Here is a 25,331-nt window from a genome sequence, read left to right as displayed (position 1 = left end):
TTAATTAATAATATAAAATATATTTTTTTTTTCAGCTAATTCGGTTATAACTGATAACATAATCCCATTAAAATTCTTTATTATATATGCTTAGTTCCAAGTGTTTTGAGTAATCCTATATATATGGACTGATTTACTTAAAGAAATTGCAATTATATATGCTATACCACTCAGCCTCTTCATTGGTCCATGTTCAGGTCTCTGCTTTGAAACACTATGTGACCTCGCCATAGCCTTAAAAGATATGAATATTAGTCATATAATTAGGGCAATTCCCATATTGCCTAAAAAAATTTATCTATACACACAATCATTCTCTCTTGGTAGGTGTAATAGGAGCATTAAGAATTTGTGATATAGTATTATAATAGGATTATAATAGGATTTTTAGCATAAGTTACTATTAAAAGAATATCAAAATTTTAATTTGTGATAAAGTAATACTAAAAATTAAAATTATTTTTAAATTTAGTGACGGATAAATGGTTGCTTAAAGAAAATTAGTGACGAATTAATATGGATTAATTAGTAATAGATCTTCGTAGCTAATAAAATAGTTAATTTAAATTAATATAATAATTAGGTTAATGATCATTTGAAATATTTTATTAAATTCATGGGAATTAATGAAATAGAGAAATTATTATTATATAAATTTAAAAAATGTTTTCGATTGTTAAAAAAAGAGAAAGTTGATCTTTTACTAAAGTTAATAAGAAGTCGTATAATTACGTTTAAAATTCAATTATAATATATACTCTATTTATGATATAATTCTTTTGATTAATAAATTAATCGAATATTTTTTCACCATCTATTTTTATAAAGTTCAAATCGCACATGTAATTGAATAGTGTTTAAAAGTTAAGAAAATTAATTGATATCATTTGCCAATTATGTGATTATTGTCTAAATTTAAATATAAAAATTTTAATTGAATGATTTTAAATATTGGGAGAAATTCTCATTTAAAATTAAAGAGCTAAAATGAACTTTTGGAAAAATAAATAATTTTTTTTTGTGCCATGTGCAAACATATATACGTACTGAAAAAATAATATTTTGTAAAATTTATATTTTATATTTGAAAATTAAAAGATAAAAAAATATTATTACTTAAATAAATTTGGTATTATGGTAATGATGAGTTAAATTTAATTGATTATTGGAAATTAATATGTTTTAGTGAAAACAAGTACACTCTTAAAATTAAAAAAACAAATAAAAAAGCTTAAACTAGTAAGTTAAGAGTATATTTTACTTTTAATTAAAGTTGATTTATTATTTTTATGTTAAATATTAACTTTTGAAAGCTATTGACATTGATAATTTAATAATTATGTGAGCATTTTTTCAATTCTAAAAAAAACGTATAGATAAAATAGTTAGAGTTTTATTATAATTAGTATATTATATATATAAGAGATTGCCATCATCATCCATCAATTTATGATATTTTTATTGGAGATAATACTTAATTAATGATGTTAGATTTGTGATATTATTGGAAAGTGTGTTATAAATCCTGTAGAACAAAGGCAAAAAGCTATGGGCTATTTATGAAATCTTAGTTTTTATGGCTTACAAAATTAATTAAAATTACTTAAATTTTTTCTAAAAAATTTAAAGAGTCAAAAAAACTAATTTATATATCAGACAAGTGCTTAAATCAATTTGAAAAAAATGCTAATCCCTTTTATTTTCTCTCAATTTATTTTCCACACATCTAAACAGAGATTTGAACTAAGAATTTGGGATTCTCTTTCCCATGAACATATCGGAAATGAAAGTTGCCAATTGCCATGTACAAACACTTCACGCTTACCAGAAACCAAAAAAAAAATCACAAACGTCGAAATCATTTATCCATAGCCCGTAATGCACACCTCCACCAAATGTGACCTCCAGGATTTGGACAGCTACAGCGCCCGCCACCATCCAATCAAAGTCCTTCAAATTTTATATCATTTATCCCAACCTCGTTGATATTTTCTCATCTTCCAGATCCATTCCAGTTTTGATACGTTGTAACTCACTCACACGCATGTTGATACGTTCTGCATGAACTCACCATCCATTTCAAATATATATATTTTATACTGTGTATTTCTTGTCATTTTGAATATATATTACTGTGTATATAAAACTATTTTAAAGGGAAAAACAAATTAAAAAAAAAAAAAATATATATATATATATATATATAAGGAGAAAAAATAAAAATTAAGAAAAAATTTTAAGAAATTATTTTCTTATAAGGTATTGAATTTGTTTTTACGTTAAATTGAATTTACTCAATTTAAGCGTGTCAAAAATACGTATGGCCTTTCCTCACATGTGAACTAAATTGTAGGAATGTTAGAAAAGCGTATGATCCCATTGTGAAATAAATGTGCACCAATCCCAGAATAATTGACGGAAAAGAAAGAACCTAATCTCAAAACTGAATATTAACGACAGACAGATCATTTGATGTTGATGCAGTGAAGAATCCCTTGCTTCCACTCTTCGTCTATCTTTAATTTGCCTTTCCTGTGTCCTGCGTCGCCGTCCCCTTCTTTCTATTTCTTTATTATTGAATTAATATTTGTGCTTTGCCCTTCAATAATAGAGATTACCAAATTATTTGTTTGTCTGATTACAATTCTTTTATACAGAGAATGTTTGAGGTTGTGATTAAACTTACTTTTTCAATTTGGAAAAAAAAAAAACTTACTTTTTCAAGAAATATTATTTTAAATAATGTTAAAAAATAATTTAATTATTTTAAGTGTAGATTTAAAATGTTTTGTAAAATTATATTATTTAAAATATATTTTAAAAGAACTCAAAATAAGTAAAATAATGTTATTTGAAATCAATAATTTATCAATATTTTATATTAAAATTAAATTTAAATTCCTTTTTTCAAACTTTGGTATTTAAACACCACATAAAAATATTATAACTTATGAAATATTTGGTTTTATAGGAAATCACGTCTAAATAAGAAAAATTTTTCATTCCATTGATTCAATAATAGCGTCATTCTCAAATAACATAGTCCACTTTCGTTTGAGCTTAATTACTCCTGTGAGGTATTTTTTTTTTTAAACCCTTTTTTTAAAATAATTTGTATATGAAAAATATTTTTTATAAAAATTATTTTGTGAAAAATGTTTTTTATAAAAATATTTTTTATTGTTTAATTGTAGTATACTAATTATAAATATGAATGCCATATATGTATAAGTATTTTAATATTTTAATAAAATTGTGAAAGTCTAGAAAGTGACTTTCTTTTTTATTTTTTTTTAAAAATGGTTTAATTTTTATTTTGATCAGAAAATATTTTCCATTTACTCATTTTATGAGTTTCCTAAACACAAATACTAAAAAATGAGTAAAATATTTGTTTAAAAAATTATTTTTCACAAAAACAAATGGATGCTTAATTAAGTAAAACACAAAATATGAAATTGCTTGGTATCCTAATCCTCTTACAAGCATAATTGCAACTCATGGCCAGAGATTTCTTCACAACAAAGGATCCTATTTCCTCGTTTATTTTTTAAATTGCCTTAAAGCAACAATACATTTTTCAAACCGATCAATTTTGATTTTTGATTATTTTTTAATTTAGCCTTGATTTTTAAGTTATTTGATCTAATTTTGACTTTGATTTGAACCTAATAATCATTAATCAATGAAATTAAATAATATATATATATATATATAAAATTAAATATAATTTATAAATTCCCCATAAAAATAAATCAATTTAAAAATCGATTCAGTTCGATTTGAATTTATAAAATTACTATTCAATTCGGTTTGATTTAACTGATTTTTCTCTTCAAAATCGAATCAAACCGAAATTTTTATAATATAAAATCGACCCGAAACCGATTAAATTTTAAAATCAAACCAATTGAACCGAATTGATTCGGTTCGATTTAATTTTTCAGTTTGAACTTAAATCTGCTCACCTGTGATGCCCCTTACCCGTCTACTGTATAGCCGAGCAAGAATTGCCACATTCGGTGCCGGAGCACCCTATCTTGTCTTGTCATGTCTATTGTAAATTTTAATGTCATTTAAATTAGGTAATTTATGTGTAGAATTTTTTTTTTATATCTTAATTCTATGGAGACCCAGAAAGAGTCTTCCCTGTTTTATTAGCATCCGGCGGGTTTTCACTAATCACCTGCTAACATGTCTATATTCATTTCACACATTTCCATATCATATTCTCTTTTATCATATCATTCACAATTATTTATGAGATCTCAAAATGAAGTATCATCTATTGCATTCATATGGAAATTCATAGATAATAAATTATAAATTTTCATTTCAATCTCAAGTTTAATTATAAGTCCAAAATGAAATACATCATGACTAGACATAATGAACCAAAATACTAGTCGATACATGAGCCCCACCAAAATACAAAAGACTGATGAGGTGACTCTGGTCGGTGGCAAATTTGATCGGAACTCTATCCGAACACTACTGTGGCGACTGCTGATCTTCAGTATCTACGCGATGGAAAATCAACGCGCTAAGCATAACGCTTAATGGTGCATAGTTTATAATAATAATAACTAAACAATTGAATTAATATCTGTAAATCATAATTTCTAGGTCTTTTACATTTTTATTGCTCTTTGGAAATAATTAACATTATCGGGATCTTTTATGATTACTTATTATATTTTAAGTCTTAATTAATTTTTATCAGTGCCCAAAAAACCTATAATAGATTATAAAAGCTGGATGCACGAGTGTATACTGGTTAGACAGCCATATATCTATTCAGTATACGTCTATCAGGCACAAGGCCAGCTATCGAGCACAAGACCTGCTGTCAAGCTTGTAAAGCCAGAAATAAAATAGGCACAATGGCCAGTAAGTAGGCATATAGTGTTAGTAGTATGCCCTAGAGTATATCATTTAGTATGTATCTTGTACTTGTTTTTATTAATAAAAGGCATTTCCACTTTTTCGTTTACATAATATATTTATGTGTAATAGAAAAGGTCTATTGATATTTTGTTAGAAATTCTATTCTTAAGTTGTTAAGAATATGAGTGACAGTATTTCTAGCACAAAGTATCATAAATAGGTTCATAATCGAGGATACTTCATAATAAAGACATGACTTATCCAGAAAGATTATATTCATGTTTGTTCCCAAGTTATTTATATGAGATATAAATAAGATGGAATGGTGAGTCTCATGCTATATGGCAAACATGATAGGCAGTTATAAATGATAAGTAGGCCGAACCAGTGACATTTATGACAAGCACATGGAGTTTACTCTTGTCAATGCATTGTCATAAATCATATCAGTGCATATAATCTTTAGACCTGAAATAGCACAGTTATCTTGTATATAGGTGGTTTGAGTTTGATACTGCTTTCATACTTGTACTGTGTATGGGTATATGGGCATGTGTTGGCTCCTACTAGTTATATATGAAGGTAGGTGTTGATCAAGATGGAATCTGTTCCTCTAAGTAAATAGAGATAAAATCCTATGTTCATTTAATTGTTCTTGATGTTTCAAGTTCCTGGTCAGAACAGATAGATTTAATCAGAAAAGAGTTTCTGATGAGAAAATCTTTTAATCAAGAACTGGAATTAAAAGAGAACATAATATTCATAGTAAATGGAGTTTGACATAAACCATAACTCCAGCTTGAGTTGGGATTTTGTAACAGAGAGATTCTAGTGCATGGTAACATATGATTATAGGTTCATTTAAGGTAAACCTTATTACTAATTGGGTGTCCATGGCATGCTATGCTAGGTGTTAACCATGGTCTATGAGGTGCATAAAATGATTTAGAGAAATCATTTATGGTAAGAAAGAGTTCTGATGATATTAAGAGTTGATATCATATCTCATTGCCAATTAGTGATGAGCCTAGTAAGTCACACACATACACAAGTTATCACCTAATTAAATATGATTTAATTAATTAATTAAAGAGTTTAATTGATTAATTAAATAGGTTTGGTTTGCAATTAGATTGCAAACTCCCTAGCATGACTTGAAATCAAATATAGATTATTGGATGTATAGTATAAGTTAAATTTATATTTAAAGTGTTTAAATATGAATTTAATTAATGAGAAATTAATTAATAGATATTAATTAATTAATTTATATTTGATATAAATTAATTAAAAGAAATGAAATAATTATTTTGGGTTGAAAACTCAAAATTAAGACACATGGGCATTTTGGTCTTTCACAGTGTGACACGTGACACCATGAGATGGTGACACATGTCATACACATAAGCTTGCCAAATGTTTTTTAATCATGTAAGATGATTAAAATTAAGATTAAATATAGGTTTGACACTTGGCACAATGTGATTGAGTCAATTAAACCTAGAACCAATCAAAGGGTGACATGTGGCAAGGGTTTAATGTGTTGACCTAGCTATATAAGTGTTGCTATGAGAAAAAATTAACAACCAGCAGCCACTCCTCCTTTGTCACACCATTTTGAAGCTCTCCCTCTCTTCTTCTTCATCTCTCATCAATTCAAAGAGATTAGCCATCAATCTCTTGAATTAAAAATACTAGAAATTGTTTCTAGTGCCCTGTTTACATCTTTAATCTCTTAAAAGGCAAAACTTGAATTTCTAATTAATAGAAAAAGCTTTAGAAGCTGTTTAAGGGCTGCCATAGGTGTTCTTAGTGTGGACAAGCTAGAGGGACAACATTTGGTGTCCTGAAGACGAATCTCAAAGGCGCAAATACACTGCAGTGCATCAAGAGGTTAGTGTGTTTGTTCTTGATTTAATCTAGGGTTATAAAATTAATCTGATTAATTTTAAAATCTTAAATGGCAAATATAGATTCAAAAAATATATTAAAAGAGTTTTAATATGTTGTTTATCATTGAAATCAAATAGATAAAAATAAATCTTGCATGATGCATGTGACCCTAGGTGAAAATTTTTGAATTCAATGGTATAAACTTGTGTTTAATTGTGTTTTTGATCATGAGATGATTTATGCATTGCTGGTTGCAATGGTGGTGTGGCGGCATGCTTGAAAAACACCATCAATGGTGCGTATGGTTTGGCTTCCATGGGTGGTTCAAGGTTTGGCTTTTAATTCTGCAATTGTTGTATGATCTAAGGCCTACTCTTTGACTAATTAAAGCGTTTAATTAGTAGTTTTAATCACACAATTAAATTTTGATTCAAATCTGAATTTAAAAAGTTGTTTGAATGTGATTCAAATCTGAATTTTTAAAATTGTTTGAATCATATTTAAATCTGAATTTTTAAAGTTGTTTGAATAATATTCAGATCTGATTTTTTAAAAAATGTTTGAATGTGATTCAAATCTGAATTTTTAAGATTGTTTGAATGTGATTCAAATCTGAATTTTTAAATTTGTTTGAATGAGATTCAAATCTGAATTTTTTAATTTATTTGAATCATATTCAAATCTGGATTTTTAAGTTGAATATGAGATATTCAATTTAATTTAAGTATGTATGTTTAATTTAATTGTTAAATAGTGATATGCATGATGGATGATCATGGACTATAAAAGACCAATGTGATTCGATTTATTTCTTTTATGTTTCTTTGGGATTGTAAATTAATTAATTTATTTTAATTTATTTTGGGCATGTATTATTAAGTTTGAAATAATTTTTGGGTTGTAATTTCATTTATTTAATTCTTATAAATTCACCTTGGTATGCCAAGGATTACTATGTAATTGGATTGCAAGAAGTTCAAGGAGGTCAAGAGCATTGGTGGGACCAGTGGGAGGAATTCAATATCAAGTGTTGATTATGTACTCCTTCAGCAACTCTTGTAAAATGAATGAATGAAATGCACCTAAGAATGCCCAGATTCAATTCTTGGTGGCTCAGAATTGAATCCCTTAGAAAGTCCATGATCATACCATATTTACTGCTTATCCATGAATACATGAGATGTATGGGAATGTATACAATTATATGATATATGCATGCTAAATGGATAATGTGCAAAGTGAGACCTTAATAGTAATTAGGATGACCATAAAATCTTCCAAACAAATGATTAAGTTGGAAATGCTATAATTAAAGTAATTATAACATAGGCCCTCCATTGAGGCAATTATTTTAAGAAATTTTAAATACTTGCATTAGATGCAATTAATTTAAGAGATTTTCTCAAGAATAATTGTGAAGCATAAGATGTTGTAAATATGTAAATGGTTTGGTGGCCAATATTGGATGTACCTGAGGACATTAAAATTATTTGCATAATTACTGGCTCAATGGGATCAACTTAACTAATGCAAGATAAGTCAATAATGGATGTACCTGAGATTTTGAGCATTAGGGGCTAGGTAAAGGATTGAACCTCACATGAGATGTGATGGGCAAGGAGTTGCTCACTTATAGTTTATTATAATTCCAATAATGGATGTACCTGAGGATGATCAATAGAATTATAAGAATTCAATCACCCACTAGAAATCTATCCAACTAGGATTTCCGTTTTCTACTTTGGAAGTGTAGGATTCGCTAAGTTAGTGGGAGGACCAATTTGATTAAAAGACCATAATCATTTTGGTTAAATACATGATACATTTACTAATTAATCTGGTTATTTTCTACAGTTAATTTTCTGATAATAATGAGCATAGAACAACCACCACCATATATTCTTGCAAGAATACTTGATCACAATAGGTTGACAGGACCTAATCTCTATGATTGGCTAAGAAATTTGAAACTTGTCCTGAACCTTGAACATATAGGATATGTTCTAGACTCAAATGTTCCTGGTCCCTTACCTCCAGAGGCCACACAAGAGGAACATGAAACTTTGGACAAGTGGAAGGAGCATAATATGAGAGCTAAGTGTTACATGCTTGCTTCCATGAATAATCAGTTACAGAAGCAGCATGGAAACATGCAGAGTGCAAGAGAGATCCTCCTTCACCTACAAGAGTTGTATGGTGAGCACAGCAGGAATGCTAGGTATGAGATATCTAGGCAGCTATTCCGCATGAGGATGTCTGAGGGACAGAATGTTAGGGATCATGTCCACAAGATGATTCGGCTGATTGAGCAGTTGGAACATCTTGACTTCAAATGGATTTTCAACTACAGACGGATTTGATCCTTCAGACCCTTCCTGAGTCTTTTGAGAATTTTGTGACAAATTTTCATATGACTAAACAGGAATGCACCTTAGCTGGTTTACTCAATATGCTGGTTATTGCCCAAAAGAATATTTCGGGCAATAAAGGAAAAGAGGTAGCTTTAATTGCATCTTCTTCTGCTGGAAAGTCCAACAAAAAGAAGAGCAATAAGAAAAAGAAACCTCAGATTCCTGGTCCTTCTACGAAAATAGCTAAACAGAAAGGGAAGACTAAAGCTGATGGAGGCAAAGGAAAGTGTTTCCACTGCCAGAAGGATGGGCACTAGAAAAGGAACTGCCCAGAGTATCTTGCTTCTCTGAAGGACAAGAAGGATACACCTTCGGAAGGTATGTCCATATCTTGTTATTTAGATTCTGATGATACTCATAGTTTATCTACAGTTTGGGTTTTAGATACTGGTGCCAGTTCTCACATTTCTAATGATATGCAGGAACTAGCAAATAGTAGCAGCTTGCGTTCTCAAGATGTTAGAGTCCGGATTGGCAATGGCTCAACTGTTGAAGCTTTAGCCATAGGATCTAAATCTTTTTACATGTTTGGACATGTTTGTGTTTGGATAATATTTTATATGTACCTGATGCTTTTAAGAATATCATTTCTATATCTAGTTTGACTAGAAATGGCTATGAATTTCAGTTCACAGATGATGTTTGCAATATTTATTTTGGAAATAAATATGTTGGTTCGGGTTATATGAATGATGGTCTTTATTATTTGGATAATAATGACAAACACAAAATGAATGCAAGTGATCTAAATGAATGCAATGCCATGGTGAAAACCAACTCAAGTTCAAAATATATTTGGCACTTAAGGTTATGTCATGTTGCAGAAGATAGGATTGCAAAATTGGAGAAAATGGGGATTCTATCCTCATTGGGCTCTGAGCCTACTTCAACTTGTGAATCTTGTTTTCAGGGCAAAATGACTAGATCACCCTTTGTTGGACAAGGACTAAAGGCTGAAAATATTTTGGAGCTAATACATAGTGATGTATGTGGTCCATTTAAGGAAATGGCTAGAGGCGGTTTTCATTACTTTATTATCTTTACTAATGATAAATCAAGGTTTGGGTATTTGTATTTGATGAAATACAAACATGAATCCTTTGAAAAGTTCAAAGAATTTAAATCTGAAGTAGAAAATCAAACAGGAAAGAGTATTAAAACTCTTCGATCAGATCGTGGAGGAGAATATTTGAGTACTGAATTTGATGAATACTTGAGAGAGCATGGCATTGTTTCTCAGCTAACTCCTCCAGGAACACCACAGTTGAATGGTGTATCTGAAAAGGAGAAATCGTAGCCTATTGGATATGGTACGTAGTATGATGAGCTATACTGATATGCCAATCTCCTTTTGGGGATTTACATTATAATCAGCTTTGTATATTCTGAATAAGATTCCATCAAAATCAGTTTCTTCCACACCTTATGAGATATGGCATGGAAGAAAATCAAGTCTTAAGCATGTTAAGATTTGGGGTTGTCCAGCTTATATCAAAAAGCTGAACACTGATAAATTGGAAACCAGATCAGAAAAAGGTCGATTTGTTGGATATCCAAAAGATAGTTTTGGATATTATTTTTATTTGCCTACTTCACAAAAGGTTGTGATAAGTAGAGATGCCACATTTCTTGAACAATAGTTTGTTCAAGAAAGAGGCAAAGGAAGGCAAATAGAGTTAAAATTGGAGAATTCTGACCAACCAACAGATCAGATGGATATAGATCCATCTAGTCAAACTACACCCATTGATGAATCATCTACAGCTGTTCCTCGTAGAACAACCAGGGTATCTCACCCACCAGTGAGATATGGTTTCCTTCATGAAGAAGAACAAGAGTTGTCTACTCATGAAGAAGTAGATCATGGAGATGATCCACTTACCTATGAAGAAGCTATATCAGATATAGACTCTTCAAAATGGATTGATGCTATGAAATCCGAGATTGATTCCATGTATAAGAATCAAGTTTGGGATCTTGTTGACCCACCTGAAGGTATTGTACCTATAGGGAACAAATGGGTTTTCAAGAAGGTATTGAATACACGGATTAACTCATTGTCAACTATTGACTTGCTATCAGGTGATTTGAGCTGGATTACAGGCCGACCTCGTTTATATCCAGCGTTCTTTAATAATCTTGCTGTCAATCCCTGCAACAAGAAAGTTCATCCACTGTGCTGTTACAAAAACAAATCAATGCCTTCCAATTATATGGCATAAAATCAAGTTGGTATACCGGTAATGGCAATTTGCTTTTATGCTTCGTTTCTAGCACCACGTCCAGAGTGGTTAAATTCTTATTATTGACGGCCTTTTTATCTACTCGGTGGTGTTCTGTAAGACAACAATCTTCAAAGCCAAGAGCAGCCACTAGATGGACTGGAGTGTTCCCTTTTTCATCTTTCTGATTGATTAGGTTGGCCAGGGAAGGTTTTTCAGTAATAAGTCGCATTCCTTTAAAATCGCCGCTTTCCACAAAGAAATGGAGAACATTCCGGCCTCTATTGTCAGTCGCAACAATCAAGCAGATCGACATAATTTTTTCCACTACTTTAAATGGCTATTGCCATTGAGAATCGCAAAATGAAGAGGTGTCTTTCCATAATTGTCGCCAATATAGGCAGTGATTTATTATCATCTTCCAAAGAACATTTCCACAATTGGAAGAAGATTGAAGTAGGAAGCATAATGCAGCAGAGTCCATCCTTCTTTGTCTTGGTCTCCAGTCGATCATTGTTTTTATCAGTATTTTTCTTGTCAAATCTGTAATAAGATTGAGCTTGATCAACCTAAATTAAAATAAGAAAAAGGGAAGCAAAAATAATTTAGGTATTTCTCTAGCTGTAGCGAAATGAACTCACTGCATCTGCATCTCCACTAATCACGGCCGTGCAAAGTCGTTTCTAGCTTTGGGCCCCGTGTATGCTTGGTGAGAGACATATCTCCAATATCTTAGAAGCAATGCTATTGCTCTCTCACCGCTGCAAGGTAAAGCGGGCTTTCTCGTGGCATTAGTTATGTTCGCAAATTCGTGGATTTTCTCCAATCAATATTTCCACCACTTGAGGATGATTATTTCTCACGACCTCATGTAAGGTGAGTCTTCATCTGTGCTAGTCTTCTTCAGCATCTTATCACTTGTTGATACCTCTTCGCCTCTATCAAGGTCTTCGTATTGAGCCTTCTTGATGCTATGACTAAGAAATTCGACTCTATGTGTGTGCCCGAACCTTGCTGCAATGTGCAGCGGAGTTTCGCCTCTGATATTTGGTTCAGCTAGGAGTGATGGACATTTGCTGATAACTAGTTTCACAAATTCAATGGATTCTTCCGTTTTATTTTGTACAGCTGTGATATAAACATGTAGGACTGTATTTTTGTTCAGGGTACGCAAAAGATCTAGAGGGCCTGTGTAATGTTGAACGGGTTGATTTGGCCTTCTGCTGCAGAATTGTACCATTTAGCATCCATGATAGTGATTATGTCTTTCCGTTCGGGCTGATCATTGATCTCAGACTCTAATTGGGTTTCGGGCAAAGCTTGGGAATCCGCCATATATGTATCTAGTTAGAGGTTGCTGGCAAAGCTGAGCAATGAAAAGTACTGAACAGAAAAATGCGTTTGAAGCTAGATTTTTGTAACACCCTTATCCCTATTGAAAAATCATTCTTCCCTTGCTTTACAGGACCATGGAGTCTAGCCGGTCGGAACATCTAAAACTATTAAGTTGATACTCAACATCTGTCTTACATCGCCTGCAAAACTGATGAGTTGGGGGCGTAAGCTTCTGGGGAAAAGTACAGTGAGTTGGCATTTACAATACACATCATGTAATAGAAGGAACTAGAGAACAAAAAGCTAAACGAATAAGTTCAACAACAAAATTTTTAGAACAAGCTGAATAAAGTCAATAATAAATTTCAACATACATACTAGCAAATTCTAAGATCTCCATATCAATCTCAAATTAAATTCTTCCTAGTCTCTAATCATTCCTCACATATGTAAACATATTAATAATTGGCTCTTGACATCCAAAAATATGCCAAGGTATCAAAATAGATATCAAAATTATATTCATACTATATTAACCTCGCAGTGGCTGCTTCACCTGTCTATGGGTAGCCCTTTCCTATTGCAATAATTAAACTATTGACAAACCTATAGTAGGAGCAAATATGCTAAATACAATTCAATATCTCATAGTGATACTAAGGCATATCATAGTTGTCAAGACCATAGACCATCAAACTTACCATCTCCAATAACATAATTATGCTGAATAAAAATTCACTGTTAACCAAACTAGCTAAATAATTAATCAATCATCAAATTAATCCACAATCTCATAATATTTCCCACAATTCCAAAATATTAAACCATATATGTTAAATTTTGATGTTATCTCTCCATAATATGATACTAATCTCATCGCCTTTTGCTATTTTTCTCTCTTTCTTATAACCTCTAACTTTCTCTCCCTAGACTTGCTAATATGCATGGAATAAATTGGAGTAAATAATGAACAATTATATTTTAAAACTAAGATGACTCGCAATGAGGAATCAAAATATCAAAATACAATAATGATAAAAAACAAATCATAGCTTTCAAAGATCAAGAATTAATTGAGAAGCAAATTCATGCTATATATTGTAAATATTATTCACATGTATTGCAAGATACCAACTTACATATGTCACTTTTCCATTCATATAAATCATAATATAAAAGCTCCTTTTAAACCATAACAATTTAGTAATAAAAAACAAACACAAACTTCACTTTTTATATTAAATATCTAATGAAAATTCAACAATATTTTCTCTTAAAATTAAACTAAATTTCATATCACAAACTCAAATCCACCATTCAAAAATTATATCAATATATCCATATTCCCACTTATATCTTCATATAAATATTATTCCCAACACTTTCTACTCAAATCAAAATCAAAATATTCTACAATGTATCCATAACACCAAAAATCTAGTTAAGCATATATAATTCTTTCTCAAAAACATTTCACAATTACATAAAAATTCAATAAACATTATATCCGATCTCATAATAATTTTAGTTCCATTAAAATCACTTATTTAATTTAACCCAACCATTAATATCCAATCTAGTAGCTTGAACATTCAAATTTGTATATAATGATCCAACCGTATGATAAATCCCAAATTTTAACCATATATTGAAGACATCCATATACAACATCAATAAAAATTTTAGTATCAATCACCGCTAAATCATGAGATATCAAAATATTCATCCAACCCTTCAAAATCTGAATTTTTCAGAAATCATTCTTACTCAGATAACTCACATAAAATAATTTATATCTCATAAATCAAAACTCTAAAATTCACCAAATTTTAACACAACAGCCCCAACATCCTATAGATCATCTCTACCAAATTTCATAATTTTCTAAATATTCTAACTATTTATTTTTCTCAAATTTCAGTAGCCAAAATTCAGAATTTTAATTGCAGACAGTCTATGTTCAATAATTTATTTTTCCAAATCCAACCGTTGAAAAATTACCAAAGTTTAATCATAACTTCTACACATATAGACCTTAAACATATACAAAAATTGACGGTGAAAGATGAACCAAAGTCACCTGAACGGAAGACAAAACTATTGCCCCTGCTCAACCTCTATTTCTGCTACTATTCACCTTTTTTTTTTCTCCCTTTTCTCTTTTTAATTTCTAGTATCCTAAACCAAAATCCTTCTTTTCCCCTTGTTGGTGTTGTTTCTTGCTAGAGAAACTCAAAAAAAATCCAGCCATCTTTCTCCCTCTTCCTTTCTCTTATTCTCCTTCCTTTCTTTTTTTCTTTTCCTTTCCTTTCCTTTCCCCTTTTCTTTCTCTTTCCTGATTCTTCTTTTTTATCCTTCCTTTCTTCTTCTTCTTCTTCTTCTTCTTCTTTTTTTTTTTTTTTTTTTTTTTTTATTTCTGGAGAAGGGCTGCCAGCTGTTCCTCTTTTTAAATAAATTTCATTTTGGTCCTTGAATTCTCCAAAAATCCTATTTTCCGCCTCAAAACTTCTAAAACTTTTCTTTCAAGTCCAAGTTCAAATTAAAAATTTCTCCCCAAAATTTTGTAAATTTTATTTCTATTTCTAATAACAATCATATTTAATATTTTCTCAAAAATTGAAGCATTACAATTTTTCTCTTCACTTGTAGCACACACTTGCCAGACAACTTCCTTCTTTAAGGAGCCTGAAAAGTGAGACAAATTTAGGTTTGGTAATGGGTTAATTTAATGTATTAAAATAATACAATTTTTATTTTAATAGTTAGTTTATTTTTAAGATTAATAACAAGTGATAATGATTTCACTAATTAATAGTTGAGTAATAATAATGGTGGTTGTTGGGTGGTGGTGTTGGTGGTAGTAATTAGTAGTGATAGGATGGTGATGATGATGATTGCAGTGGAGGTAGTTGTAGGACAGTGATGGCTAGGTGGTCATGGCAACAGTGATAATCAACCAGTGATTGTGTGTGGTAATGGTGTTGTTGTGGTGATGGCAAGGTAGAGACGGTGGTGATGGCAAAGTAAGGATAGTGGTCACTGCATCAATTTTTTTTTATCAAATAAAATAATTAAATATATAATGCAACGTAATGCCAAATGTAGCCTTGGCGCTTTAGCAACGATAAGGCCATAAATGAACTATTGTAATTTAGAGTTGGTATAACGTCCCTATATTTGGCTTTAAGTTGAAAATATAACGTAGGCGATTTCGTCCTGTTTTGCTTGAAATAAAGCGTCATTTTACGCCCAGCGCTCAGCCTTTGGTCAATCATGATATTTCTATTTTTTTTCATTTTCTTTCAATTCCAAAATTTGTCAATGATATTTCTATTTTCTTTCATTTTCTTTTAATTCTAAAATTTGTCAAATATTTTATGGGTCTTAAAAATTAAGAAATTTATACTAAAAATGCAAAAACTATTTTCCAAAAATTTAAGGATATTATACTTTTGAGTCTTGAACTTGCAAAGCTTTTAAATTTTAACCATTATAATCAAATAATTGGAATAGAGAGTTAATAGGCTTAGTTAATCTTATATATATATATATATATAAAGTTAATAAGAGATAAATATTGCTCTTACAACTTTTTAATCCTCATTAATAACATTTAGATATTATAAGAGAATAAGTTAATTTTTAACCTCCTTAATATTTAACTTTTTTTGAAGTTAAATGTTAACTTTATGAGACTAAATTAACAAAACTTAATAAATGGAGCAACATAATTCTTTGATTTAAGTTTATTTTATTAATCACTAATTATCAAACATTATTAAATGTTATACCATTTATTATTTTTTACCTCATTAATAATTACTTCTTTAATATTTACGGTAGTAACACTTAAAATTTCAATTTTTAACCTTATACCACATACTTTATCATATAGAAAGCATTTATAACTCAAAGAAATACCCCAATATTCACTATAACAAACGTTAAAATTGTCTGATAAGACCGTTCAGGTTGTCGTTGCACACCCTCAAGTTACTATCTACTTTGGTTACCTACCTCACCTAGCTTCCTTCATACAACTAATTCTCAAAAGGTCCTTGTCCCATCGTCTCTTATTCTACCTTAGGGACAATAAACAGACAAAGTCTATTCTAGATCCTACAACTCTGAGCTCCATGTTCAGGCCCTTAACATTGCATCAACTATGACCTGCTCTGAGTTCTGCACTTCTGGGTTTTATACCTAGACAAACATCCTCACTAATATGGTATTGTTCTAAGCTCTCTATTCTTACTCCTCTCTTTTTTTTTTTTTGCCCGTTTACCTTTCCTAGAACAACACTTTGCCTTCTCTATATCTTGACTCTATACTTCCTAATCTTATCTTAATTTGAGCCTTCAATTTGTTCTTCAGCCAACTCCTTTATCTTACCCAAAGCCGAGCTTTGATATTTTATTCTTTAGCTCTATTCTCTTTCTTAACCTAACTATCATGTCAGAAACTTATATCCCTTCACTGTCTCTATCAAGTCATCAAAACCTTGATGTTACTCAGAATTGGTCCTTTAACCACTCTAGCTAGTACTTCTACTAGCATTTATGTTATCTCTTCTGCTGTATTTGATCCAACTATTTTATCTTTCTCTTCTACTCTTCTTTTAAATATATACATATTCTATAATTTATCTATGCTAACTTCTGTCCTTATCCTTTCCTTTACTTAGAGTATACTTTTGTCTCGAGTAGTAAAAAGTTAAGGAGGAACTTAGGGAATAATAGTCATATATTCACTATGTGATTTTTGTTTTTGTCCATTAGACTACATACTATCCTCTATTACCTCGAGGAGGGGATCTATAGGGATTCTATTTTCCAATATCAACTCAATTAGCCAAAACTTAAGATACTAGGTACCATAACCTGTCATGCAATTCACAGACCTTTCATCCATCATGATTCGATCACTTATAGTTCCTATAATGGAACTTGTACCCTCTCCAGGATACCTGAGTAAATAACTCTTTACCACACTCTACAGTCCCATCTGAGATACTATTCCATAGGTCACCATCATCAGTAGTAACCTTCTATCTCTCCTGAAAGGATAAGACCATACCCTATATCACAACTGACTGCAAAAGAGATATTGCATCTGCCACCTTGCCACAACCATGTCAGGCTATCTGCTCTCGTATCATGCTGTAAACCCCTTAAAGTGTCATTTCACAGGCTATGAACATCATTCATAACATCTTGTCTTCTTTTAAGGAAGCAAAGTCATACTCTGTGCCTTGCTGTCATACAAAGAAGATACTATTTTTACTAAACTTTATGCAGAATGAATGAAAAAACTATCCAGGATCTCATACCAAAGACTAGATGTTCTCACTCTATGGGTGTTACCTTTATTTTGCAACTAAACTAAAACCTATAGTCTTATGGCAACTCCTGATATAACCCTAGCTCATGCTAGGGTAACTGAGTCACTGACTCTAGTTATCACCCAACTATGACCTTTGATATTCTAGCTCAAGAGTTTTAAACCCCTAACTAGGAGTTTCAAACTCTCTTGCAGAAATAGAACTCTATTTTGGCATAACTGTACCAAAACAGAGGCTGTTGCAAATAGCCTCATTATGGTGCACCACGGGGAAGCACGTAGCTCTACATAATAATCCCATATCGAAACTGTAATATGCAGCTTGCAGTACAAATATCAAGAATATTGCATAGTTACTACGATACATCCCAACACACTAGGTTTCCTAATCTTTTATCTTTCTTGAACCCACTAATATTATAAATTTATGCTGACTAGGCTATCTACTGATGACAGCTCGCAATGGTATCCTCACCCTTATTTAGGGTAACTATACTATCAAAACTCACCTTTATATACTCATAATGGGTGTTGTTGGTCGAAAAAGAAAGCCTAGAGGACAAAAAGAAAAAAGCTAGTGGTCTGAGCTACCATTGGCAAATCAACTCATCTCTTCTTTATAGTTTAATTTGTATTGAGTAAGAGTGAGTGTTACAACATTGAATTGCATTTAAGAGAGGTTGTACAAGCACCTATTGAAGCTTGAGAGAGAAAGTGCGTGTGATAGCACTTGTGAAGGTTTCAAGCTACCTTGGTAAAAGCTTGGTGTGGAAAAATTGTAAAGGGCTTTTGGTCTCTTGCCTTCAAAAGAGCAAATAGTGGAGAGAAGACTCAAAGAGGGTTCTTTGAGAGAGTGGATGTAGACTAGTTAAGCCGAACCACTATAAAAATCATTATGTTTGATCTCTCTAACCTTGACCTCCTTACTTTTGTGCAATTTAAATTTTTCTTGTTATACATGATATTGAATGTTGGTTGAATAGATTGAATTGATAAACTTGAGAATATATTGAATGACATGAGAAATTAGTTGTATATTGTATGATGCATGTTCTGTTAGATATTGCCATATACATTGATTGAGGCTTGAATTGCAACTTAAGAACTCATTGTTGAAACACATATCACTATCATTTTGTATAGAGAAGCATCTAGTTGAACAAAGCCACAATTTTTCATTAGGCTACAAGCAAGGGCCGAAAAATTGTTAAAGTCCAATTCACCCCCTCTTGGACTATTTTGGGACAACAGTTTTGAAGGCTGATCTTCTAGTTAAAATTGCTGTTCCTTCGTCAGGGCCATTGTTATTACTGTAACTGCCAGGCACAGTGTGACGCCCCTCACCCGTCTACAGTGTAGCCGAGCGATGAGTGCCACATTCGGTGCCGGAGCACCCTATCTTGTCTTGTCATGTCTATTGTAAATTTTAATGTCATTTAAATCAAGTAATTTATGTGTAGAATTTTTTTTTTTTTTCAGTATATATCTTATTTCTGTGGAGACCCGAACAGATCCTCCTCTGTTTTATTAGCATCTGGCGGGTTCCACTATCACGTGTTAACATATTCATAGTCATCTCACATATTCTCTTTTATCATATCATTCACAACTATTTATGAGATCTCAAAATGAAGTGCCATCTATTGCATTCATATGGAAATTCATAGATAATAAATTATAAGTTTTCATTTCAAGTCCAAAATAAAATACATCATAAACTAGTAATTACATCATGACTAGACATAATGAACCAAAATACTAGTCTACACATGGGCCCTACCAAAATACAAAAGACTGGTGAGGTGACTCTGATAGGTGGCAGATCTGGTCGAAACTCTGTTCGAATACTACTGTGGCGGCTGCTGATCTTCAGTACCTACGCGATGGAAAACCAACGCGCTAAGCATAACGCTTAGTGGTACATAATTTATAATAATAATAATAATTAAACAATTGAAATAATATTTACAAATCATAAATTCTGGGTCTTTTACATTTTTTTATTACACTTTGGAATCAATTAAAATTATTGGGGTCTTTCCTGTTTACTTATTGTATATTCAGTATTAATTAAATTATTATCAATGCCCAAGAAACCTATAACAAATTATAAAAGCTGGATACAAGGGAGTATACGGGTTAGACAGCCATATGTCTACCCTGTATACATCTATCAGGCACGAGGCCAGCTGTCGGGCACGAGACTACCGTCGAGCTTGTAAAGCCAGAAATAAAGTAGGCACAATGGCCAGTAAGTAGGCATATAGCCTGTAGAACAATCATATCAGACATATATTGTCAGTTCATGATTTGCTCTATAAGCAGTACTGCTATCTGTGGTCCCTAATTGGTATACCAATTTATCCAACTAAATAAATAAGTCTAGGTATACTATGGGCAATTAAATATTTTTAATTAATTTAGCACTATTCACTGTTACTATTTTTTTGCACTGTTCATTGGTACTATTAATTTCATATTAATAGGACATTAGTCCCAATTTACATATTCATATCATTTTTAATATTTAATTATCCTTATGAGTATTTTAATTTTCATATATAGCATTTTTCCCATGAACCTTTCTTTAGGTTCATGTTGATGTGTCATATTTATCTAGGAATTTGACTAGGTTAGGATGTCTATTTAGTCACAATTCCTTCATAATAATTGATCCTCTATGTTTAAACTTGAATTTCAGTTTTTGAATCACTGAATTTGGGGTTATAGAACTCAAGTTATGGTCAAAATACCATAACTGGTCCATTTGCCTCTAAGCTGTCCAGAATTTACAATTTCTGGTCAATAAACTTTAACCAGTCATTTGATCATTTTATTGTCATTTTTAGACTTAGGTTCCTTCACAAGATATGTTCCTCTATGTCTTAGGGACTCCCAGGTACAATTTCATAATTTTTCAAGCTTGGTATAGTGAGTTATGGTCAATGTATTAACCTGGACTCTCAGTCCTATAAGGGCAAAAATCAACTTCAGGGCAGTATGTTTGACCCTCTTTTTAGGGTCTTTACACTTAGAATTTGGCAAATGTGTCTAAATCAATATTGTATCCCTAAGTATCATGTTTCTACATCATATTGGCAAATCTCAAATGGAATTTCCTAGTGGGAGTTATGGCCAAATGAACACACAGGTATCAAATGGCATTCTGGGTTCAACTTAACATTTTCTAGATTTCAATTCCTAACTTTGGCTAATATTTTCCCTAGGATGCAATGGTTTCTAGAGCTTGGTCAAAACATAAAAATTGTTGTGCTATGTCTTATAAAACTTTTGGCACTAGTTTCACTCAATTTGCAGCTTTGGAGACCAAGTTATGGCATTTTTGCCAAAACTGGTCAAGCATACCAAAGGAACAGTATTTTGGTCATTTTCTGGGTTGGCAGTTTCAGTGACCCAAATTGTGCTAATAATTTGAATTGGTTAAAGGCAAAACTGAGTTAAGTGGTCTTCATAAAAAGTGTAGCCCTATGTCTAAACTTTCCATGGTTAAAATTTTAGGATTTTTGGACCAGTATAGAGAGAGTTATGACCAAATGAACACGTACTGTTCATTTGGTCATTTTCTGGGTTGGCAGTTTCAGTGACCCAACTTGTGCTAACAATTTGAATTGGTTAAAGGCAAAACTGGGTTAAGTGGTCTTCATGAAAAGTGTAGCCCTATGTCTAAACTTTCCATGGTTAAAATTTTAGGATTTTTGGACCAGTATAGAGAGAGTTATGACCAAATGAACACGTACTGTTCATTTGGTCATTTTCTGGGTTGGCAGTTTCAGTGACCCAACTTGTGCTAACAATTTGAATTTGTTAAAGGCAAAACTGGGTTAAGTAGTCTTCATGAAAAATGTAGCCCTATGTCTAAACTTTCCATGGTTAAAATTTTAGGATTTTTGGACCAGTATAGAGAGAGTTATGACCAAATGAACGCGTACTGTTCATTTGGTCATTTTCTGGGTTGGGTTGCAGGGAAATCCGAATTTGGACAGTATTTAGGTCAAGTTTTGGACAGAATTTGGGCATGGTTTCTTCATAGAAAATGGGATATTTTGGGTCTAGTTTCACCTCCAATTGGCCTCATACCAATTGGGGTCACACAATTTTATTTATGGCCTAAAATGTACACTGCCCTCAACAAACACAACCTGCAGAAAATTAACACTTCCAAAACTCAATCTCCTCCAACTTCCTTACTTCAATTTGCATGCAATACACTTCTATAAGCAAAAATCTCATCCCAATAGGTCAATTTCAACATTTTACACAAAGTCCTCAACATTTACACAAACCCTAATTTTCAAAGTTTCAAATTTACACAAACACTACACAATCAAACACCCAAACATTTAAACTTATTACACATTCTCATGGAACCATTTTTCATCACTTAAAAGCAATAAATTTCAAGTTCCATGGCTGCCAAAAATTCAAGGGTTCTTTCCTCTAGATTTTCTTTTTGTTTTAATGGTATTTATGCTTAGCTAAACATGCTTTTCATGTTTAATAAAGAGAAGAAGAGGGATTAGTGCACTAACCTCTTGTGACCCACTTCAAACTTTAATCTTTCTTCTTCTAATGGGTATCTAAAGCTTCCTTATGGTGTGAGCTAAATTTTTTTGTGAAGGGGTCTATGGGTTTTGGGGAGGAGAAAGCTTGGAAAATCAAGCTTTAAGAAGAACAAAAATGGAGGGAGGGAGACACTAAGGGAGACGGCAAGGAGGGAGAGAGAAGAGGAAGAAGAAGAGGGTTGGTGGGTTTTGTCTCTTGTGGGTATTTATATATATATTTATGTGTACTTTATTATTTTTAAATTTCATAAATCTATTTCCTTTCTTTTCTTTTCTTTCCTTTCTTTTCTTTTCTTTCCTTTTCTTTTCTTTTCTTTTCTTCTTCTTTCTCTTCTCATTTTTCAATTTCAAATTCATAAAATTAATTTATGTTAATTATTCTATTTCCAAATTTTAATTTGACATTTAAGTCAAAATTCACATCTAGGGGTGAAATGACCAAAATGCCTTGAATGGTGCATATCGGGTTATTTTTATTATTTTTGTACCAAATAAATAAATTCTCTAAATTTTATTTTATTTCTCAAAATTTTTCCTATATTTTTTTAATATTTATTTCATTAATTTATGCCTCCTCACTATAGTTTAAGTGTAGTTCCAGACATTTTTATTGTCCGTACAGACATTAGTCATCAGAACAGTAAAATGTACGGACTACCTTTGGTGAGGACGTTACAATTCTTCCCCTCTAAATAAAATTTCGTCCTCGAAATTTACACAGTGTAATTAATCGAGGGACCGCTATCTCCTTGTCTTTTCACCTTTTTGTGTTATAATACTTTACTTTTTTTTTTTTTTTTAGTCTGTCTTATTAATCCTAGTTCTACAATCTTATCCTTATCTCGATTTACTATTGGAAATACGTAGCTCTACACAATAGTCCCAAGTCGGTACTGTAATCTGCAGCTTACAGCACAAACATCAAGAGCATTGCATAGTTACCACGGTATATCCCAATAGACTATCTCTTTTTTTTTTTCAACCAGTTCTGTGCTCATCTTCTTTCATCTCACATACAGCCCCCTTCTCATTTCCATCTATTATCTTTAACACGATCCTTTTCGGTTGATAATCTATAATCATCTGGTGACCTAAAGGGTTGGTGACAAGTATGTCATCTTCTGACCCATCTATTGGTATCCTCTTTCAACAGGAGGTACAATGCATATATAGGGGTGAACATAATTAGGGTCTATCAATACATACTTAAAGGTATTATAATTAGAGAATGTACCTCTAACAACGTCTACTAGGTCTGGCTCCTCTCGAGCCATAGTGTACACACAGGGTGCTACTTCAACCTCGGGTTGTTCTATAGTCTCAGAAGCTCTCTGTGATGTACCAGCTATCTCTGGTCTCATTGGTCTTCTACCCCTCTGTACTGTGGGGGCAGACCTCTGAGTCTATGGTCGAGCTGTGGGAGCACTCCTCCGTGGGCAATCTCTCAAAAAATGCTCTGTGGACCCACATCTGAAACATCCACCCGTTAGCAATCTACACTTTCCTCTGTGGTTCTTCCCACAATGTGTACAAACTGGCATCGGGGTTGATCTCCGTGCTATAGGACCCGCAGAATTGCCAATTGATACACCCGTTTGACCTCCTCTCCTCAGGGTAAATTGGAACCTCTGCCTCTGTTCTCTGCTCTGAATCTGACCCTCAGACCCCCTGGGTCTCTTGCTCTCTGTAGCAATCGCATTTGGATCGGCAGTCCGCACCCTCTCTTGCCGCTTGTCCTCCCGAATCGCTCATCATTTTTAACTCTCTCTATTGGGGTCCTATATACTAGCTGGGGAGGTGGTGGCATAGCTCCAGTGACCTGACGGAGCAATTGAGCCATTTGCTCTAGGAAGGCCTATTGTGTCCTTACTAAAGTACCCAACGATGGTTCTGCTCTACTGCTATTGCGCCCCTGACTAAACGCAGGTGCAGGTGCGTGATTCTCTACTTCCTCCTCTATGGGTCCTGGAGGTCCGTGCTCTGAAGGATCAGATGCCATCGATCCTATAAAACATATAAAGAACAAATCTATATTAGTGTCACCTCGACTCTATCTAAAGGCCCATGCATGTCATGCAACTATTTCTTTCTATCTATCTAGGTCTAGGACCGCCTAAACCTCTGCTCTGATACCACTAAATGTGACGCCCCTCACCCGTCTACAGTGTAGCCGAGCGATGAGTGCCACATTCGGTGCCGGAGCACCCTATCTTGTCTTGTCATGTCTATTGTAAATTTTAATGTCATTTAAATCAAGTAATTTATGTGTAGAATTTTTTTTTTTTTTCAGTATATATCTTATTTCTGTGGAGACCCGAACAGATCCTCCTCTGTTTTATTAGCATCTGGCGGGTTCCATTATCACGTGTTAACATATTCATAGTCATCTCACATATTCTCTTTTATCATATCATTCACAACTATTTATGAGATCTCAAAATGAAGTGCCATCTATTGCATTCATATGGAAATTCATAGATAATAAATTATAAGTTTTCATTTCAAGTCCAAAATAAAATACATCATAAACTAGTAATTACATCATGACTAGAATTACATCATGACTAGACATAATGAACCAAAATACTAGTCTACACATGGGCCCTACCAAAATACAAAAGACTGGTGAGGTGACTCTGATAGGTGGCGATCCGGTGAAA

General features: G+C 32.4%; 1 long non-coding RNA gene across 1 annotated transcript; it reads right to left on the bottom strand.

Annotated features, from left to right (window-relative positions):
• Positions 1-19,729: 19,729 nt before the first annotated feature.
• On the bottom strand, positions 19,730-24,273 carry LOC110661086 (uncharacterized). The gene is made up of 2 exons (XR_009143548.1): positions 23,906-24,273; positions 19,730-19,964 (listed from the first exon to the last, which is right to left on the bottom strand). It is a non-coding gene; the product is annotated as an uncharacterized LOC110661086 (long non-coding RNA).
• Positions 24,274-25,331: the final 1,058 nt, after the last annotated feature.

Source organism: Hevea brasiliensis, chromosome 14 (assembly GCF_030052815.1).
Source record: "Hevea brasiliensis isolate MT/VB/25A 57/8 chromosome 14, ASM3005281v1, whole genome shotgun sequence".
Lineage (NCBI taxonomy): Eukaryota > Viridiplantae > Streptophyta > Magnoliopsida > Malpighiales > Euphorbiaceae > Hevea > Hevea brasiliensis.
Note: the sequence above shows the minus strand (reverse complement) of the source record. Positions and strands in the feature narration are given on the sequence as shown.